The sequence below is a fragment of the Alosa alosa genome, chromosome 16 (genome assembly GCF_017589495.1).
Source record: "Alosa alosa isolate M-15738 ecotype Scorff River chromosome 16, AALO_Geno_1.1, whole genome shotgun sequence".
NCBI lineage: Eukaryota > Metazoa > Chordata > Actinopteri > Clupeiformes > Clupeidae > Alosa > Alosa alosa.
Window position 1 is genome coordinate 16,166,650 of NC_063204.1, and position 22,477 is coordinate 16,189,126.

The 22,477-nt window shown below is 41.5% G+C and overlaps 1 long non-coding RNA gene across 1 annotated transcript; it reads right to left on the reverse strand.

Annotated features, from left to right (window-relative positions):
- Positions 1-7,950: 7,950 nt before the first annotated feature.
- Positions 7,951-11,037, reverse strand: LOC125309996. The gene is made up of 3 exons (XR_007196223.1): positions 10,962-11,037; positions 10,234-10,291; positions 7,951-8,030 (listed from the first exon to the last, which is right to left on the reverse strand). It is a non-coding gene; the product is annotated as an uncharacterized LOC125309996 (long non-coding RNA).
- Between the last annotated feature and the right edge of the window lie 11,440 nt (positions 11,038-22,477).

Below are 22,477 nucleotides of genomic sequence, written 5' to 3' on the forward strand. Positions count from 1 at the left end.
CATGATTAACCTTGCGCTGGTTCCGCTGTCCCCCGCTCACTCAGAAGCCTGCCGTATACCCTTTAAATAATGGAGAAAAGTGAAGTGAATTAAAAAGTAAGGCTTTTTCCTCTTTAGAACTCTCCAACACTGCACTTTCATTTACAATGTGAGCACATATTTCCAGTTCTTCCCACTAACTGGGAGACCTCTGACTGCACATAGTACATGAATTATATAACGCTGCCTCCATCTCCATACGTAGTTCCGCTGGAAACAAAAGGGCAATTATTTTAGGGGAACAGTAATTTTTACATACTGCTGCCAGTGTGAGATTGAATGTGTGGGTGTGCGTGTGTGTGAGCGTGAGTGTGTCTGCGTGTGTGTGTGTGTGTGCAAGTCTCTCTCCCATTTCCTCTTTCTCTTTTTCGTTCTCTCTCTCCCTCCCTCTCTCTCTCTCTCTCTCTCACCATGAAATGGAAATTTACATTCGCTTTAGAGGCAGTGGGTCCCCACAGCAGACAGCTGTATTTTTAATGAGTGCAGGGAGATTTAATTACTTCAGTTTTTAACGGGCAAGACTTCTACAGCTCAATGACAAGGGATACAGTGTTGAAGAAAAGTGTGGCAGATGATCCCCTCCCCTGAAACCGCTGCTGAGTATCGCAGGCACTTTTGCTGCAATTATTACAAATTTATTCCACCAATGCGCAGATGTAAAAAGAAAGGAATGAAAACAGGGATGTGTGACTGGAGGTGCACTGCCACCGAAAAGTCATCACAACACAAACATAAACACAATACACAACACAAACAAAAAGTCTACGGGTATATCTGTCACACTACACCACTAATGACATTATTTTGGTTTAAAATTTGTATTGGGCATTTAAGCATTTCAACACCATATTGTTTGGGGTTAGCTTAAGATAACCATAATACATTACTGCTTTTCCTTTTTATTTATACAATACCTGAGAAACATTATGCTTACCTGATGGAGAAGCATCATTGCATTCACATGCTGGCATATAATATCATCACAATGACCTGTCCCAAATTCCTGTAAATACAAATCAATGTATTAAAAACCAGCATTGCCATTAACCATATTAATTGTGGCATTTAGTATAATTATGATAAATGACTTCTCTCTCTCAGGATTGTGTTATGGGTCACTCATTAACATCCCCACTCATATTTCCTGTGACAGTATTCAGCAGCACCTTAGATGGCTCATTTGCACAGTGTGATATGGTACTGGATGTAACAGTGCAGATCAAAGGACAGAGACATAGATCAATAGCACAATGAACAGACATTCTGTTTGCATTAGATATTGTCCAGATGGATCAGGTACTTAAGAGTGCATCTGCGTGATGTGGGAGTCTAATTTGAATATAATGCAAGGAAAAATAAAAGGCCTCACCAAAGAGATCAAAAGTAAAGCCATTTTAGAAAGTTAGGTTTGGGTTTTAAAACAAAACAAAACAAATAATTCATCCACATATTCAAGGACGATCAAACGTAGAGAGGACATCTATCATTAGGCAAGAGACAGACAGAAATGAAGGGTTAGAAGAGGAAGAAGAAAAACATGAAGGAAAGGGTTAGGATCAGGGCCAACATTTCTCTTTCCTTTAGAAGCAAAACTGTCCCTGAGGGACCAGTCAGACTATACATGTCTCTATTTTACATCAGGATCCTATGAAAAAAATCCTGCAATACAAAGACTCTTGTGTAAGAAGTTGTAGCATTGGAGTGTTAATGTATAAAAAAAATATAAAAAAAATATATATAATTCTTTGCACTAAATTCAGACTATTCAGAAAAGGGGATCCTCTAGTTCCTGGCAACAGAAGCTCAACAGACTCTCCAAACACACAGGGTCTTTATTATTATTTGCAGAACCCCTTGGATACGGATACCCCTGTATCAAAAATGAAGTGGCACGAAAAACAAGTAGCAGGCAGGTAGGGGAAGATGGAGTTGGGGTCTTGAACTCATACCGTTAGTGAAACTTCTACGCATCTTCTGTTGAGGGAATGAAATAAGTGTCTTTGGGCATTCATGATTTATTAATCATATGGCTGGGCAGTTTTTAATTTTGTGTGTTAGTGTTTTAAAATGGTGTTTTCAGGACTGTGGCAATTAAGAGGATGTTTAACAAGAGAGTCCAAATTGACCCAGGGCTAATGTTTATAATATTCAAATGGAATTCTGAATTCACAGGAGACTGAGATACTGGAATTCATTAGCCCTCCCTTCTTAAATTTGAATCATTCCGAGGATTAGTTTGGGGCAAAATGTACACTGTAGGTTTTGGGAAAGTAGAAAAGGATTCAAACGGGTTCATGTCAATCAACAGGGGAGAGAGAAGAGAATGATGGAAGGGGTGGAGTGTTGGATGCATCATAGGTGAGGGACAGAGGAGAGGCCTAACTCATGAATTCCAGACCCAGACAACAGAGACTATGTCATCATATTAGAGAGAGGGAGAAAGAGAGAGGGAGGGAGAACCTTGTTACTTTGTGGCAAACAGTAGATCTACCATTGTTGAGTTCATCTGTCAGGCTACCTTAAACTGCCCTCTACCCAGGCAACCCCCCCCTCTCTCTCTCCGCTGCCTTCTTCCATATTTTTCTTTCTGCACAGTTTCCCCTGTTCCATTTTCTCAGTGTTTGGATTAAGGCAGACTTGAACTGCCCCTCCTCCCCCCCCAGGCTCCCCCAACGTCAGCCAGGCAGTCATGAATCACACTGTGGCGGGAGACCCAGAGACCTCCAGACCCTCGGGGGGGCTATCAACCCCCCTCTAGCCCCCCTGCTCCTTCCCTTCCCCACCTTGACAGGATCCAGTCCCAACTTAACAAGTGGCTGACGGCTCCATTCTCACGAGCACCACCAATCCAGCAGTGCTGGGGGGTTCAGGTTTGGCCAGGGACTCGCCACACTTTAAAGGGGGGAGAAAACACGGCACAGGGTGGCGGAGAGTAAGGGGGGAAGAACATACTTCCTCTCCAGTCTAGTCTCCAGTCTATGACCTGACACACTAAAATTCACAATGAGTGTATAGTCTCTCGCATGCATTTATTTGTTGAGGCTTTGTGTGGCGATGGAGAGGAAGGTGGTAAGGCCCTGGGGACACAACTGTCTGGACCCGCTCTGACAGTGCAGGGATGCCTCTGTCATCACACTCCTCTGGGCCTGTCAGGCGGCTATTTACTCGCGATCCAGGGCTTCGGAGTTACATGTAGTGCTTGTGCAGTTGCATTCCTGCCATTCAGTCTAAATCTCCCTCAGTTGCAGACAAAAGAACTGTGGTGGTGTTAAAAAAAAAACATTAAAAAAAAACAACACAAACTACTTATAAGCAATGAACTAAAGAAGAAAGAGAACGAAGAAGAAAAGGGAGAGAGACGAAAGACAGCAGCGGCATTATACACTGAGCATAATGTAAATCTTTGGATGCTTAAGTAGCATCCTCAATAATTCATGCTCGACACGGATGATATCAAAGAGAGACAGAGGCAAGACGTTGTTACTGACACAGGGGATTGTGCTTAAGCTGTGCAGAGCTCTTTATTAACAGTCATTTCCCTGCATTTGTTTCTCTGTGCCTCATGGGACGCTAGATTAGACTTGGAGAGATCGCGCGTATCTGCAGGTTTACATCTCTCGTGTCTAGCCGTAGCAGGGCCCAGGAGTGATGTGATGTGGGGAAGGAAGGGGTGGGGAGGGGGGATATATTTCAAACTGACAAACTGACTGGGGCAATGCTGAATGTCTGTTCCAGCCAGGGTCTCCAGATTGCAAAAGGACAGAGCGTCTTTCAACATGTTGAGTGTATATGGCATAGTGCTTCATCCTTAAAACACTTGTTTAACACATTTGTTTGAAGAACTTTTCGTTTGCCACTTAGCATCTTTCTCAACAGGCTAGTTTAGTTGTTATAAACGTTATATTGTGAACTATAGTCTAGTTTACACATTTTCTAAACCAGCATATATGGATGTTTGACAATAATCCTAAAATATATATCCAGTGTAGCTGCTGTCCTTGATAACTATTAAAACATTAATGTGTAAAAGTGGTGTGTTCATCATATGTATTAAGCACAGAGGTACTTTCCAGACATGTACCACTTTGTCAACAATTCACAATTGAATAGCCAAAAATAATTAAACAATTCAGCAGCAGACCATGAGAACCAATGCTATTTCAGAGACAATATCATTATTGTGATTTGATCACATCAGTCAGGAAGGAAATAAAAAAAATTAAAGGCAAAGATATCCCAAAACACTGCTTTAGAATAAATAAATGTATTAACATTTGTATTTTATGTGTCTGAAAACACCTTCCATATGTGGCCTTGTAGCTGTACAACAAAGACAGATTACTTGCAAAGAAACTAATATCATTAGCATACAAGCAAAAAACACAATCTTCAAGCAGTAATGCTGTATTGCTGAACCTACCTGTCAAAATAAAAATAATTCAAATCAAAACAACATATTTCATGTAAATGTAGTTTTTTTAGCAGAGGAAGCTGTCACTCTAAAATCCTCCCTCTTATTTCTTTGCTTAGGAAGCAATCTCCCTCCATTCTTTTCTGCCACTGGTGCACAGAGAGAGGAACCAAAGCTAGATGTCTTTGTGTGGGGCTCAGTGCAGTCAACTTAATAAATTATGCCTCACCTGTCTCCATCTCATTCATCACCCATCAGCTTAATTTGCCATGTACACACTGCTTTTATTCTTACAATGCATGTCTAGGAGTTTACATAAAGCAACTCTGCACATGTATTATGGTTTTGCATTGAGAAAACAAATTGATTGTGATAAATGTTTCTTAGACATTAATATAAGGCATCAAAAGAATCTAGTTCTCAAAATGATTGTAAAATATATATTACTGCAATAAATTATCAAATAGATAAAATGATCGCATACATAACAACACTGTGTTCATTTATGCAGTCAATATAGTAGTCAGTCCTTGGAGTGTATCTGAATTTATGTCTGATCATTACATTGCAAATACATAATACATAATACACAGATTTGTATTCATATCCTAAATGAAAAAGTCGATGCTGGAAAGAAAAAGAAAACATGGCCTTTAACACTTTTCCAGACTGCCAGGAGAAGTGAGAGAAAAGTAGCACAACAGCTGGGCTTGTTGCTAAGGTAAACAGGCGGGGGTCGGTGCATACACTCTTCTCTGTGTGATTACTCCTCCAAACGAGCGGAAAGAAAAGTCACTCGCCGGAGTAACAGCTCCCTCGGTGACCTGGAGCCCACAGTGACTCGTAAAGGGCCCGTTGGTTGTTTGCCCATTGCCCATGCAGCATGGAAAAAGAACCATCACATCCTGTCAGGATGCACCGCGAGGGATAAAGGGCTTTTTTTTTTTTTAACAGGGGTGGGGTGGGGGTGTCGCAGGTCTATGATAGAGAAAAGTCTGGGCATATGTCACGTCGCTGTTCGAAGCCCTGTCAGAAGTCTGCTCTTGGTCTCTGGGGAGGCGAGGGGCCACGTTCCCAACTGCACAGGCTCCCACTCCGAACCCATGAAGGGGTTGTTTCACGCATCGTTAACATACTGCATGCTGGCCACTCACTGCCTCCACAGAGAACAGAGAGAATAAAGCCAGCGACTTTATACACAGAATGCTGTATCCTGGTCCTCTAACACGAGCTGCCCACACATAGGGGGTGGGCCAAAAGAGGTAACAGTACGGTTTCAGGCCAGGGAAAAATTCTCTTGCCAAGGTTCAAGGCACTTTATAGCAGCAGTGATACGTGATCTTAATCTGAACATGATGGGCCAAATGAATTTGTACTCTTGATGTAGATGGAAGTGCTAAAGTGCGTGTTTTGGCCACATAAGGCAACAGAGCTTTATGGATTTAAAAACTATGCACCTGTGAGTCCAACCACCTGTGTTTCTGCATAAAGGTAATGACAAAAGCAAAACTTGAAATATGACCAATCCCAAATACCGGATGGGGAATGTCGCCCAACTTGACCAAGACAAGATGGCGCACTGATAAATTCACACTCATACCCCTCTGAAGAAGCAGCTGGCGCATGAGAAGTCCCCAGTTGAACTGTAGATCTTAAGATTCTTGCTCTGTGTCTTCAGTGCGGCCAGACCATTTAGATGAGTGTCATCTTCGAGTGCATTTGAGGGTAGCCTTATCGCCAAACACATGACTCAGGCAGCGAGAACAACAGCCCACATTCACTCCCCTCTAAACTGCGGCTAATTAATTCTGCACCCTGGGGGACTGCATACAGTACGAGTACTCTAGCCTGTGAGTGGGAAACTGTGACGAAGCACGGGTTTTTCATGTACAGTACAGTGGTGGCAGAGAGTAAACAAACAATTATATGTGTGGCCTTCACTGTGGGCTGCACAATGTGGGAAGCGTTCAACTGTCTATTATGCAAGGGCTGTTTATTCCTTAGAGGGATTCAGGTTAATTAAAAGTGGAATGTGGTGGATAATGCAATGTAGAAGATCATAAATTAAGTTACTCTCTATTGTCAAAACACCAGTAGGACGTTTAGAGATTGCACAGTTTTACCACAATCGCTGTTACAGTATGTTACACATGAAAAGAACACAACTAAACAAAACATAATGATTTCAGCTTTCATCTTTTCATTGTTTTCTCCCATGAACACTGATGAATAAAACAAAAGAAGGCAAATGTCTAGACACACAGAGCTTTGGTTGTAGTGAAGATTTCAGTCATAATAGATTAAAGTGTGAATGAAGTGTAATGATTGGATCAAAGTGTCCAGGAGTACAATTCCCAGAGACAGGATAGCAGGATAGGAAGGGGTGTCTTGGGCTTGGCTCGAGTCCAGAGTCGACTCGAAGACTTCACACTGAAACGCTGTCATATTCCCCCCACAGGCACAGTGGGTGCTGAAGCTCCATAACTCTGGCTGGACAGAGAAAAAGAAAGAAAGAAAGAGAAAGAAAGAAAGAAAGAAAGAAAGAAAGAAAGAAGGTAGAGAGGGGGATTCTACCCAGCAAAACCTAAGGGGCTCAAGCAGTAAATTTCAGCTACTTTTACAGCCTCTCCGACATCTGAGGAAATCAAATATGGGAGACGATGGGCTAGAGGCTTATTAACCTCAGTCTCTTTGTAAAAGGAGAACGGCTTGTAGACTGCCAAAAAATAATGACGGAGCTAAGCACCAGAGCCAAGCTTAAAACACTAGTGCAGAGCCCTACCTGTAACGTGAGGGTGGAGACTAGAATGTGCACACACACACACACACACCTACTGAATTTGTAATGCTTCACATCAACACATGTATAACAAAAAAACTTTAACTTAACTGTGCTTGATATAAAGCCTTAAGACCTCTTTCTATGGCTGACTGATTTCCCTTTGCTGCAAAAACAGTCAGTTCCTTCTTTTCGTTTTTTACCACCCAATAAATACAAATTAGTATGTGATTGGTTGTGCAAACTCAGGAAACACTGTTTACCCACTGAAACAGTCTTGACCAATGTTTAAACTCTCCTTTCTTAGGGAGTGCTTGTACATTCATATTTGAGTGTTTGTGCATGGGTGTGTGTATGTCAGTGTGAGAATATGTTTATTAAACCTTCCAATGCAAACACTCACATTTATTGCTGAATGACTTCAGGCTTTTAAAACCTTGTGTGCCAACATGGCCTGACAAGTGATGTAATCCTGAGCCTTAACTGCCGCTTGGAATTAGGAAAAACGGACTACAAGAGTCCGAGGGGGCAAAAAATCCATTTCACCTTCCTGCCTCAATTAAAACCAGAATGAAACAGACTGTGTTGGGGGTTCCACTTGTATAAACAAACCAGTTTAACATGACCTCTGTCTTTCAGCACCTCTGTATGGGAACCACACTTAGCTCAATGGCAGGGTTAGTGAGTGAGGTGACACTGGCAATGTTTTCCAAAGGAGACGGTGGAATATTAGTAGGATTACACTTGCCTCTATGTCTATGGCCTGGAGGCATCCACAGAGAGAGAGAGGTAGAGGAAGAGCTAGAGAGAGAGAGAGAGAGAGAGAGAGAGAGAGAGAGAGAAATTGAATGAAATTGGTGAGGAGGCAGTATACAGTAGAACATGTTCATTTCTGCGGCAGAATGAGGCTATTAATGTGCGGCTCAACCTGTACGACGGGGGTTAAGTCAACCTATACATCAGCAAAATATAATAATTTGGACCCAAAAAGATGTAAAAAATTAGGGCCCAGGTTGGAAAATCCTCAAGTTTCCCTTTAAGTCTCTGTAGTCTAACATTTGTAAATTAGCTAAGGCACAAATAGCCAGGCCAGTAAGCACACAGAGTTTAAAACCGCTGTACATAACTAATTTCAAAGGGCTCCACCATCCATCTATCCAAACAACAACTCTTCTTCATTTTGTATTGATATGAGGCAGGGTTTGGCCTTTTGTGAAACTTTTGCTTGGGAAACCTGGATGTTTCACCTTTGACCTAGTTCAGGCAAAATTTGCATTTTCGAAGTATGAGATTTGCTTTTATGGATTTTTTTTTTGTCCCTCTACATCTATAATCATATTAGATCAATATCTAAACCTGAAAAATACTGTTAAAAAAATACAAAATATATACTTAGAAATAGCCTACACAGGTTTAGTGAACACAGGACCACACACAAGAAATTCAGATATTACATATTCAAATCCAGATACCTACAGTATATGTCAGCTCTCTAGCTCATTAGACCTTCAGCAAGGGCCCTACTGGATGTTAGACCGAATTGCAAATATATTGCAAATCCTACACCAAGTAATTCATTTTTGGTTTTGGACAGCCAGTGCTGAAACCAAGAGCCATTGTTTTCCTACACTTTTCCAAACAGAAGCTTAATCCGGCCTCTTTTCTTTCAGCCTCTATTTTCAGGAAGAGATCTGGTGACACACCTCAAAGCCATGAAACGTTTGCAGGTGAAATATGAGCATCCTTTTATGATGATCATGCCCATTCATAATGTCACAAGCTTGATGGAAATTATCGATACAGATGGTGGGTGGAAAAGTATCCTGTCATAAAAAAAAATTCTGCTCCAGCTGCAATCACTGCCAGACATCAGAACTGCTCAGCCATTGAGATTTGACACATTGGTAGACCTAGGCCATCTAAAGAGGTGCTGAAATCTGATGAAACATTTAAAATTAAAATACTGTGCCAGAACCATGATTGCATTTTAGCTAAAGGTGAGCTCTAGCAGTTGGTAGGCGGCACAGACCACAGGAAACCTGTAACTGAATCCGCAGGCACACCTGCTCTGTTTTTATTGCAAGATAGTCAGCACTGTGAAAATCTAGCCTCGTTTCATTGATAGCTTTTCAGAGAATTATTGTCACATGAAATATGCCTTGTGCACAATGAGAGAAGTAGAGAATTTAGCTTAAGAAAAATATAAGAGGCCATCCATGGCAACAGAAAAGAAAGACAGACACAGAGATGAAGAGGGAGGAGATACCCTGGATTTGGTCAAGAGCAAGGCTCTCTTGGCTGGAGCCAGGTCTGTCTATAATGGACTCAGTGATGCCATCAAACATGTAATTTCTTCAAATTTGTGTGCAGGAATAGAAACGAGGAGCACTCAGGTGAGGCGTCCAGCATGGTCATCTCTCGGCTCTTTGTCTGAGAGGAACAGTGGGGCTCATTCATAAGAGGTGAGCACAGAGGCAGCTGCCATACCTGACACGCACATTCAGAACTACAATTCAAACCACTGGCAATCAAGCACACACACACACACACCCCCACACACTCACACACACACACACACACACACACACACACACACACACACACACACACAACTATTCTTTACAGCCAATAAATAATGTCTAATTGATTTACTTACTAAGAAGCCTTGATCAGCATTTAGTTCAAAATAATATGATGTATCCATTTTGTGATTGTATATCTGGGTCTGACAATAGAACAGTAGAATTCCACTGGTGCTGGGGCCTCTGTGGTCTGATTTGGAACTGTAGCAAATATGATTCCACAGCATTTACCTGCATTTGAATAAATATATCCAACCTGTATGGTTGCTTTAATTGAAAATTAAATTATTTTCTCACAATGTGGAATCACTGTGGCTTCACACCGTGCATAATTATACAGTTGCCTGAGTTTATGTCATTAAGGGCATACTACTGTTGAATCTAATCAGGAAAGATGTCGGACCTTCATAGATTTCTCTCACCCGGGGATGGTGACTCTGCTGCCTGACATTGTTTTCTCCTGGGAGTGTTCCTGGCAGACTGAGAGAAACAAAAGCAAAAATGTATAATTCAGAGGCAGTCGATCAATCTCACAAAGCCAGTCTAGAATTAGAAGGAAAACATGGACACAAGAGAAATCTAATTTTCTCCCTTTTTGTTGGCTATGAAAACTTGAGCCTTTTATCTTGGTGTACGTTACAAAAATGACTGCTGAGTTCAATGACATGATTTAATCTCCTTTAAGGAGTCAAGTCCAGGCTGAATTGAATCAATCAAGTTGAGTAACTCTAAACTTCAGCATCTTTAGCATAACACTGTTGATCTGCAGGCTTCAACACTAGGGCATTGTGTGGCAATTTTCAGTAGTGGTTATGTGTCTTCTCTTATCATACACACATACACACACTTTCTCTCTCTTTCTTTCTGTCATGCTATCTATCTTACATGCACACACACACACACACACACACAGAATGACAGAGAGAGAAAGAGAGAGAGAGAGAGAGAGAGAGAAAGAGAGAGAGATACAAACTTTGAGTCAGAAAACAATTAAAGCCATTGCCCATACTACATTCAGTATAGGTCATTCTACAGAATTTCTGCAAGTTGCAGTCATGAACCAAAACAATTATCTATTTAAAGGAACACGCCAACATTTTGAGAAATTAGCTTACTCACTATCTCCAGAGTTAGATAAGATGATACATACCATTCTCGTCTCTGTGCGTGCAGTTACTCAGTCTGAAGCACTCAATCTTTAAGGTTGTATCAGCAATAGCGGGGGGGACACTTCTGTTGATGTTCAAATAAAACAGAGAGCTAGCTCGCTACTCCCTCCCCCTCCCTCCTGTGCAATTAAAACTCTCCTAAACGCGCATCTCGTCGGTTATTGGTTGAAACACTTTGTTTTGCCTTTGAGTGGGTTGCCAACCCTTGTTGATAGCAATTGTTTTTGTGTACAGATCTAGGAGCCTAGGCTGCCTACAGAGACGCCTTGGGCCTTTTTTGGGCCTGAAATCACTGATACAACCTTTAACATAGCTTAGCATAATTCATTGAGGTGGGCAGTTCCAACTAGCATATAGCACCCAAAAGAGTCACAAGCAGGGTCGTTTACTTCGAAAATGATTGGTCTCATAGTGATATTTATTATGCTACTATTCTACTCCAGAAAAGGTTTTTTGAAACACAAGACAAAAATGTCTTTATCATGACCTCAACTCCCCCCATGTATCTATGAATTAAACACATACAGCAAAAGTGTTGATATATCATTGGTGTCATTGGATTAGAATGTTTACACACCTGCAACATGCAGAACATGCAGAGTCACAAACTCGGAATTCTCAAAAAATACTAGCGTAGCTAACAGTAATCAATACTGTCAAACAGCTCTGCCTATGGTTCGGAAATGTTTTCATTCCTGTCCTTGGTTGAAAAAGGGTCCATTGTGAGAGGGAGGGAATAAACAAACTTTTTAGAAGTGGACCCTATAGCACCAAATTGAGAATTAAACTGTGCTCTGCATGTTTTTAGCTGTCACGCTGCCAGTAAAACCTTGACTTAAAATCCAGTGGGGATGCAGCAGTGAAGTGGGATCCCCTGAACTAATTTAGTGTGAGCCTCATAGTCCACACAGTAATAAGGACCTTTGTGTCTTAGTGGGATGGAGGCCGAGACCTGTCTTTCTGCAGGGATTTACTGTCTGTCTTAAACATTCATATATTCAGTCATGTTCTTAATTCATTCCATATTTGTGCAGAAGGCTCTCTCGGGCATGCAGGTGTATGAGCCAAAATGAGAGGGAGAGATTGGTCTCTCAATATAATTTGTATATTTATTGTTTCTCTGCCTATCTGCTGGGCTGTTTTCACCTCTGTCCTCAGATACTTTGTGAAAAGTGCCAGCATTAATCACATGCAGTTCAAATTAATCTAAACCAGAATGGTGCCATTTACTGTTGTTCAAGGGAACAGCTAATGCTGGTATTCACGTCAGGCGAACTGGACTCCCTTGATCACTGCCCCTTCAGTTACCAATGGCTAGCAGATTGCATTAGTTTAAATGAACAAAAGCTTAGGAAGTGTAAAGATGTGAGAATGGATGGCGCTAATGGGTGGGGCTTTGTTGAGGCCAGTTTTCTCAGCTTGGCAGGTGATGGGATTGAATGCAACTCACTCATGCTTGATTGACAAATCCAATGCGGAAAGGCTAAAAGAAAATGTAGCCATGATCTTGAGTGTTTATCTTATTTTCTTTGAGGTCTGAGAAACTCACTCTTTTTAATTAGTCACCCATAAACCTACAAGGCAAGCCCCAGCTAAAAGAATGTTAATTGCCTCATAATAGCTAGTTTTAACACAATTTGAACACAATGATGTTTGGTATTTGGTGCATGTGATTAAATAACCCATCTCTAAGTGGCCCTACCCCATAGAAAATTATTCAATTTGTTTGGTTTTCTTTGTGTGTTTGTATGGTGTATGCAAGAGGGGGTTGGGCAGTGTGTGCCCCAGTTTTGTTCTCATCTGCTGTTTCACTTTCACCTGCATTTCAGGTTCTGCAGGGAATCAGAGGTAGGAATTAGTTTCAAACGATCAGCTGTAGTTAACGGGATCACTTGGAAATGTTTTACGATATATACAACTTTCATACATCACAAAGTTAATAAGGACTTTATATATAAGGATTTTATAATGCATAAATAACCACTGAAAATCAAAATTTGTATTCACATTTCTAGAAAGGTATGAGAGATGCGAGGATACACCCATACCGAGGCTAACAAGTAGTTATATCATATTTTCCCCTCTGTAAGTAGGATACAGTATAATTGTTTCCATTTCATATGTCAAGTGGCAAATACAAATAACTGCAAAACAGGTTATTTAGAAGCAGACAAATGACAGGACATTTGCACTGGGTTGTAACGGTCATAGGAATGTCTTATTAATAACCTAATTAATCTGAATCAGAGCTATAGACAGAGTTGCGACAATGGGGGTCTGTACCGCTCTGACCTGAATTAATAACACTGGAACACTAAAAGACTTTGGAGGTTTGGAACTAATATAGACGATTTTAAGTTAAGACTACTGCCCATATATATGCCCAATTATATTGTTACAGCTATTGTATCAATATAGAGTGTCCCAGTGACTTCTGTTTTACTTCCGCTACAAGGGACCTGTCTTTCAAAAAAATATGAACGGGAGTTAATGGAGAGATAACAATTATTTTTTGGTCCAGTTTGAATTGTGCCACGAATTTCACATATGATGTGTGTGAATTTAAAAGATAATTTTTCACGTCAAGAAAGTACTGTTGTTCGATAGACTTCAAAAGTTATGTTGGTTTTGTGCGAATCCGCTCAGTGGACTACATCTCTCGTCTCGAAAGATGTACGTCACCAACGTAATGAAACGGTAAGATTAGCATGCTAGCTGTTATGCTAGTTAACGGTTGCATCTTGCTGCCTGCTATGTCACTTAACAGTATCTAATGTACAGTCTATGGACGAATACAACTTACCTGATGTGTTTAATCCTCTGACTCATGGTATTTTCATCGGCAAGGAAAGCCCAATTAAGATCTGTTGCTGGTATGCTTGTACAATCTAGTGTGGCTGTGAATGAGCTAAAGTCACTAGCGCGACTGATGGGTTTGTAGTCGTTGGAATTACGATCTTTCACAATGTTGTAATTCAATAGTTACGAAACAAACTGCAAATGTCTTTACATGAAAAATTGTCTTTAAAATTGACAAACATCATATGGGTAATTCAAGGCACAAGTCAACCGGGACCAAAAAATAATGTATTTTTCGCCATAGACTGGCGTTCAAAATTTTTTGAAAGATAGGTCCCATGGAGGCAAATGGAAGTGGCGTCACTGGGACACTCAATTGACAGTTTTGTGACTGTTTCAAGATTTTAACAAATTGCTTAGGGCCCTCACTCCATCATGGGCCATCGCTGAGTGTCGAAAATAATTAAATCATTAGGTGGGATATATTAAAAGTTATTTTGACATTTAAACTATTTGTGTCTTCTGTTTACATGGGGTATGTAAGTGGTTATAAGTGCTCTAGAATCTTTGATCAGAATAGCCATTGCCGCTTTGCAAGGTGTCTACTGTATGTGTCATTTGTTATTTCGATTCTAATCGTTTTAAGTAAGGGATAATGTATTGTCCGTTGGTAATTATCAGAAAATAAGTCCCGAAAGGGAGAACAGAACCCTGACGCGCAGCGGAGCCCTCGCCCTCGTCCATTAATTCCGTATAACAGGACACCTGAATTCTCCTAGGAAATGAATGACTTCCGGTCATTTTGCTGCTCTATCTCTACGAATGTGCTAATGTGAAGGTGCCATTAGTATAAGGTGGCAATCCAAGTTGTTTAAGGCAGTCCGAGCCAGTCTTTTTTTCTAGTCTTGGCGTTACGACAATATCAAACGTGTTTGATATTATTGCAAGTCTTTTAGTCTTGGCTTATGCAAATAGTGAAGTGGACGATATAAAAATCAATCAAAAGTCAGCTCTGTCCAGCACCAAAGGTGGGTACAGCCGTACAGTGTTATTTGTGATTTTGTTTCTTAGTATTCCACTGACAGAACAACTCTATAGCCCAATGACCAGCTTGAAAGTACTATGCATCACTTTACTTTCACCTGCTCATGCATATGCAGATGTAACACAATCTAATTTGATGTTGTTACATACACAACACTGCAGGTTAAAGACAAAACAATAACGCAGAAGCACGAAATTACAACCATGGTAGGCCATGGGTCATTTAGACAAGCTTCGTTGAGTTCCTGTTGATATAACTGGTGCACAGGGGTAAATAATTAAAAGGAATCTAGTTGCAATCCTGCAAGATTCCCAGTCTTTGCAAAGTCATTATCTGTGATTATAAAATCTGTGACTTGTCTTTATGAGTGTGAGAGGGTGTGAGACTAAAGTATTTTCTAAATCTGTTCAAAGTCTTCAAATGTATTGGTATAATGTCATAAAGACTTTGGACTTTCTTTGGGCTATTTCCAAACAACAAACATTGACGTCAATACAGAAGTTCCAAAACTTGCAGTACCTCAAACTCCCAACAGGGTCTGGTTCCAAGAGTGTGCCAGTTTCCATTGGACCCCCTGTTCAAATGTCCAACTTCACACCAGAAATGCATATACTTACAGGTACCAAAAAATGAGTTTGGACTTAAATCTCATTTGTCCATTTAAATTGCATTTGATATAAATGAGCTGAAAGTTCATGTCACGTACACTGTGTTTGGTGTGTAAATATAATCGGTTGCGCTTGACAGTGTCGACATAGGAGTGACATGACACTGTCATGAAAGTGTCATAAACAAGTCATAAAAGTTTATGACATAACGCTTCTGTTATTAAGTGACATTCGGTTTTTGTCATAACAAGTTAGGGTTAGGTTTAGAGTTAGGGTTGGGGTTAGGAGTAGGGTTAGGTTTAGAGTTAGGGTTGGGATTAGGATTAGGGTTAGGTTTCATGTGTCATGACAGTGTCATGTGTACATGGTGGTGCCCATAGCCTCCTATTTTGAGCTTCATACACACTCTTCAGAAAACTTATAATTATACTCTTTTGATCCCGTGAGGGAAATTTGGTCTCTGCATTTATCCCAATCCGTGAATTAGTGAAACACAGCACACAGTGTACACACAGTGTGGTGTAGCACACACTAATCCCGGCGCAGTGAGCTGCCTGCATCAACAGCAGGCGCTCGGGGAGCAGTGAGGGGTTAGGAGCCTTGCTCAAGGGCACTTCAGCCATGCCTACTGGTCGGGGTTCGAACCGGCAACCCTCCGGTTACAGGTCCGATGTGCTAACCAGTAGGCCACGGCTGCCCTATTATGGGTGACATAATGGGGGGTTTGACTACTTATTTATGCAGTCTATGATTATCTCACCAAATATCTGTGTTGAGGATGGATAGCAACCATGGACAGTAAAAGAAGCAACATGATTTTCACATGTGCTCTTCATCGGTTTCCCTTTCAGTTTTTCTTTTTATTGATGGTAAAGTGCCGTATTTGAAAATAACAGGTGAATATTATTGAAATCTGGGTCTAAATTAACGGCAATTATTAACGGGGTCCCAGCAACAATCCTCGGAAGAAGCAGAAGGATTTTCTTGTAGCTTTTCTATTAACTTTATTCAGAAAGGTTCTGTAAGGGAAATTGGCTCAATATTGGCAATGTTAGATGGTCACTCAAGTTTCTAACTGTACTGTTAGAAATACAGTCTGATAACTGTACAGTGAGGAGCACATACACTGCCTACATCAGGTCTTCCTCCACCGGTGATTATTTATTTATGGCTGCCTTTCAGGGCCGGCCCGAGGCATAAGCGAACTAAGCGGCTGTGCAGCGGCCCCCAATCGAGTTTCTTTCTTTTTTTTACATAATAAATAACGTAAACAAGTGACATCAATGAATGAATAAATTAAACAATTAATAATTCAAAACAAGAAAATTCTGATTTCATGATCAATATGCCTGCCTATACTCTACTGTGTCTGCCAGCCTTTGAGTCACGCGCATAAACTAGACACCTCGGGTGCATAGACAATTCGTGCAGACACTGCAAAAATCGGAAGAGACGGTAATGTTAAGAAAAGTCTCCTTTTCTTCGTGGGAACGAATTAATATTTCGTGGCCACAAATTACCTATTTCGTGGGAACGAATTACTATTTCGTAGGAACGAATTAATATTTCGTGGCCACAAATTAGTACTTTGTGGGAACAAATTGCTATTTTGTGGCCACAACTTATTATTTTGTGGGAATGAATTGCTATTTCATGGCCACAACTTATTATTTTTTTTCCCCATGACATATCCGGGGCTCCGTAGGTATGTTTGCATGATTATTTACAGTATGTTTTGTGCTTGAGGTAGCTAGCTAGCTGTCATGATCTAATATAAGCCATCACCAGAGCTAAATCCCCACCATCAACAGAGATTGTTTTGGATGTTCAATCAAGCATGTACCCTAGCCATAGGTGGGCTTATGTTGTAAATTAAAGTTAGCTAGCTGACTGAAGTGGACATTAGCACTACAGTAGCTACATGAAAACGTGTACAACAGAGGGATTGTTTCTGATTTCGCACCTGAAAGTGTTGATAGTTTATTACTGTTCTATAATATGTGACATAGTGGTAAGTCTGATAGCAACAGCAGGCTAAGCCCAGGCTCCCAGTCCCAACCCACTGACTAGCTGACTCTAGGCATCGGTAACGCGTTCAGCTTCATAGGCAAAGATGGAACAGTACGTGCGCTCTGCTCTAAGATCTTTGGAGAGAGATGGTAGTGTTTGAGAAAATATACCATGTTGGCTGGGGAGACTTCTGTAATGGAAATAAACTTACATTTGATTAAGATAGTGGCAAGTGATGTAGCGGTGCTACCCTAATATTTAGGCTGCAGTAGATCACCATGTTAAGCGTTCACCACTGCAATTAAGTATACTTTTGATTATGCCTCATTTGCCAACAGAATATGAATTGTTACATGTAGAATTGCTTGTTGATGAGTGTAAGTAATGATAGCAAAATAAACTCATTTTTTTTTCAGAGACACTGTTGAAGTACTTTGGAGCACATCTCTACAACTACCTAACTCTACCTCATCAAGTGTCTGCCTCCATGGCTGATGACACAGAAGGTGAGGTTTTCTTGATGGCAAATGGTTACATAGCCTTTTAATATGACATGACACATTTAACATAGTTTTTGTTTTATTTATTTATGTATTTTTTAATCATTGCAGGTTCGTCCACTGCAGAGTTGCAGATACCTGAAAGCCAGGAACGAAGTAGGAATAAGTATCTATTTTTTTGGGACATTTTATTTTTGATTATTAATGTTTGTCTATTTTGGTTTTATTTTGTAGTTGAAGATTGCTCATTTAATGCACATTTGCGGATTTGTTCTGCAAATCTGTTGAAAAAACAGGTCATTAAACGGATGTACTTGTTTACAACAAATACAAATGCTGTTGTATTTTGTTATTTGTCAATTCAACTTCAGTAAACCACCCTTAGTGCTTCACTTTGAATATGAATGTTTCAAATAAATCTGTGATTTTAGTACCCTCTAAGATTAAAAGGTGACAGGGTTGGTGTAAATAACAACTAATACATTGGTTTACCAAGCACATGGGGCCAGAAGTCTAGAGCGGGAGCCCCAAAACATTTTTGGCATGTGAGCAAGGATGGATTACTGAATGAGCCTACCGAGTCCTTATGCATCTGTGTCCAGGGGGACAGTAGTTCATAATCTGTCACTGTATTAATACATAACCTCACTGTATTAATTTATAATATGACATTATAGTGTGAAGTTGTCAATTATCGCCAAGCACAGGTGACTCCGCGTTGTGGGAGGGGGCCCCCAAATCAAATTCTGCTTAGGGCCCCCAAAAGGCTCGGGCCGGCACTGCTGCCTTTTATCTTCATGCCCACAGCTGGCATGAACATTTGCTAACTCCTGTGCATGTCCGCGAGTGTGTGTATTATGGGTGAGAATGTGTATGTGTATCTTGCCTCAGGCACATGCCCAACCTAGTTGACAGAGGCACATTGTGAGTATGGTTTCTACAAATATGCCCTCTCTGTCTCTCTGACTCTGTCTCTCTCTCTATCTCTTTCTCACCCACTCACTCTCTCTCTCTCTCACACACACACACACACAAACAACCATCGTCTGTGTTTGGAAGATTTCTTGGAAGTTTCTTGAAGGTCCTTGGCTACTTGAAAGCTCTGCTGAATTGGGAGGTGCAGGTGAATGGTAATAGTATGTATTGGTTGTTTGGTGGCCTCCTGACAGGGCTTGGCAGCTACACGCCTTTTGCCACACATTGTTTTTAAGAACTGTTGCCATGGATTCTTGGGCACACTCAAGAAATTGGTAACATATCCATTGCTGTGTGTAGTGCTAGGCTAGTAAGGATTGATTTATAACTAGATGTACCGCAGAGCGGTACAAAATATGACCACCGCCCAGTCCAGCACATTTTTTACACAAAAATAAATCACGCTGAAAGGCCTATATGATTCTAACTGTCTCACTAAATTGCATTATCCACACTCAATTCTCACTGGTATCTGCTAGACAAGTACCAAAACATGATTAGTTCATAGATTTCACATGTAAAATTCAATTTCATCTTCCATCTTGCCTGTTCATAATTCTGAGAAATTCTTGTGTGCATGTTTGCGTGTACATGTTTATGTTTATGGGTGTGTGTGTGTGTGTGTGTGCGTGCTTGTGTGTGTGCCTGCGTATGTGCCTGTGTTTGTGCATGTGCATGCATGCGTACATATGTCTACTGTGTGAGTATGTGTCATACGTATGATTACTGTGAATGTATGTGTGTGCCTGTGTATCTGTTTATGCACATGTGTGCACATGGAATGGGTTAAGATGGCCCCTTGAGATCAACATACGGAAAAAATTGGTTATCCTAGGCCCTACGGTTCTCAAGATATCACAGAAAACTGTGTCTGCCCTACCCTCCTTTCGGGGGTCCAGTCCAGCGGGGGGGCTACAGATCAAAACAAAAAACGATGGTTCCATGCTATCCATGTGGGGTTACATGTCCACCAAGTTTCGTGTACCCCGATCTTACAGTGTCCCGGGAATCCTTGACGGAAATTTGGACATCCGAAAAAGAAAAAAAAAAAAAAAAAAAAAAAAGATCTGACTAAACCTATTTGACCGCCGCTTCGCTGCGCGGCGGTCATAATAATAATAATAATAATAATAACCGTTGCCATTGACAGCGGTGATTATATACTTTGCTGGTGATTATATAGATTTAACATAGGTCCGAACGTTGGGACGGCCCATTCATGTGAATGGAACTTTCTGCAGCACTCTGAAGAGCCGTGTAATAAGTAAGGGATAACGGCCGCCGAGGTGTCCTGTTATAAGGAATTAATGGACGAGGGCGAGGGGCAAAGAACTCCCCGACGCGCAGGCCTCCGCCCAAGTCCATTAATTCCGTATAACTGGACAAACCTCGAAGGCCGCTATCCCGCTTATCACCCGGTTGCCACTGTAAAGCAAAGGAAACACCCGGTTCCGTTTAAAAAGAAGCTCACTACTAGCTCAAGCTAGTTCAGCTTGTTGTACAACTTTCCTTGGCCCTATAACAGCAATAGCATGGACAGTTAGCTTGTTTACAGTTGATTCCATTGTTGCAAAGCCTGCCTCCAGGCTCAACCGTCGTCCTACTATCGTTGTTACTACTACTACCGGATCCGGCCCGCCAAGCACTTTCATCCGGCCCGCCGAGCATTTCATTTGGTTGTCAGGTGGCTCTCTATTTTTTTCCTGCGATAGACAGCATTGGTTAGCGAAACCGCAAACTGCTTTTCACTCTCCTTACAGAACGTTTACAATGTCAATGTCAAAAGATCATGTTAAATAGAGATGATAGGCCTACTCTTAGTTATCTCCTTTGCAGAAGATCTAACGTGAACGTTATGCGATCCATTTAATTGGGAACGCATCAGCGCTCACCATGGGCGGATTATGAACTTTCGGGCCCCTGGGCCCAGATGTATTAAGAGCCCCCCACTAATTGTCGTATATGTGGGAGGGGGGTTTGGGGTGTCCTCCCCCAGAAAATGTTTAATTTGTTTGATGTGATTTCCTGTATTCTGGTGCATTTTGGGGATGACCAATACTAAATTCAATCAGATTCATAGCCTACAGTACATCCTGATTTGTTGATATTGAGGCAATGATTCCATGCAAAGCCTTGGGCTTCAGGGCCCCCTGACCCCTTAGGCCCCTGGGCCTGGGCCCGGTAGGCCCGTGCAGTAATCCATCCCTGGCGCTCACGAGAGGGAGAGAGAGCGGCAGGTTCCAGCTGGCTTGTCATTGTTGATAATTGATATCTCCTTCTTATAAGAAACTTTTAGAAGGAAATCATGAAGGCAACAGTAGTTCCCACTACTGACCATTTAAAAACTGTGAGAGGGCACAGCCATACGTACAGCACTATCCGTAGCGGAGTGGGCAGAAGATCATAGAGAAATAAATGTGAATTGATCTTAAAGCGACAGTGCACAATTAATTCATTTGTTAAACAGCATCAAATTAGCAGTATTGTTAAGCAATAAATATTTCAAACACTGCCGCCGTGTTCTGGATCATCTGAAGGGGTTTCACTGCGCAGGCTGGAAGACCTGTAAGGAGGGCGTTGCAGTAGTCGAGTCGTGAGATGACTATTGCCTGAACCAGAAGTTGGGTAGCATCTTGAGTCAAGTAAGTCCTGATTTTCCGTATGTTGTAGAGTGTGAAACGGCATGACTGAGGTAACATGATCTGAGAAGGTTAGTTGGTTGTCGAGAACAACTCCTAAATTTCTTGCAGTCCTGGTAGGTAAAACAGACAGGGAGTCAAATTTGATATTGATGTTGTGGTGTATGGTAGGTTTAGCTGGGAGGACCAGCAGTTCAGTCTTTGAGAGGTTCAGCTGGAGGTGGTGTGCCTTCATCCATGTAGCTATGTCTGAGAGGCAATCCGAGATCCGTGCTGAAGCCAAGGGGTCATCAGGTGGAAAGGACAGATATAACTGTGTGTCGTCTGCATAGCAGTGGTATGAGAAGCCATGCGAATGGATAATCTGTCCCAAGGAGGTGGTGTAGATAGCAAAGAGAAGGGGGCCCAGCACTGAGCCCTGGTGGACCCCTGTGGTGAGATGGTGAGGTGCAGATAGCTGACCAAGCCATGATACGTTAAACGAGCGTCCTGTGAGGTAGGATTCAAACCAGGAGAGAGCAGAACCGGAGATTCCCATTGAGAGTTCCCATAGAGAGAGTTAGAGAGTATAGAGAGAAGGATGCGGTGATTAACCGTGTCAAAGGCAGCCGATAAGTCAAGCAGAATGAGTACTGATGACCGAGCGGTCGCCCTGGCTTCTTTTAAGGCTTCTGTTACAGACAGCAGAGCCGTTTCGGTAGAATGGCCGCTTTTGAACCCAGACTGATTTGGATCCAGAAGGTTGTTCTGTGAAAGGAAGTCAGAGACCTGTTTGGAGACTGCTCGTTCAATGCCTTTAGATAGGAGAGGCAGGAGTGAGACAGGGCGGTAGTTCTCGACTTGAGCAGGGTTGAGAGAAGCTTTCTTAAGTAACGGTGTTTATTATTATATCGGCGTTATGTTCATACTCTGTTGCAAAAG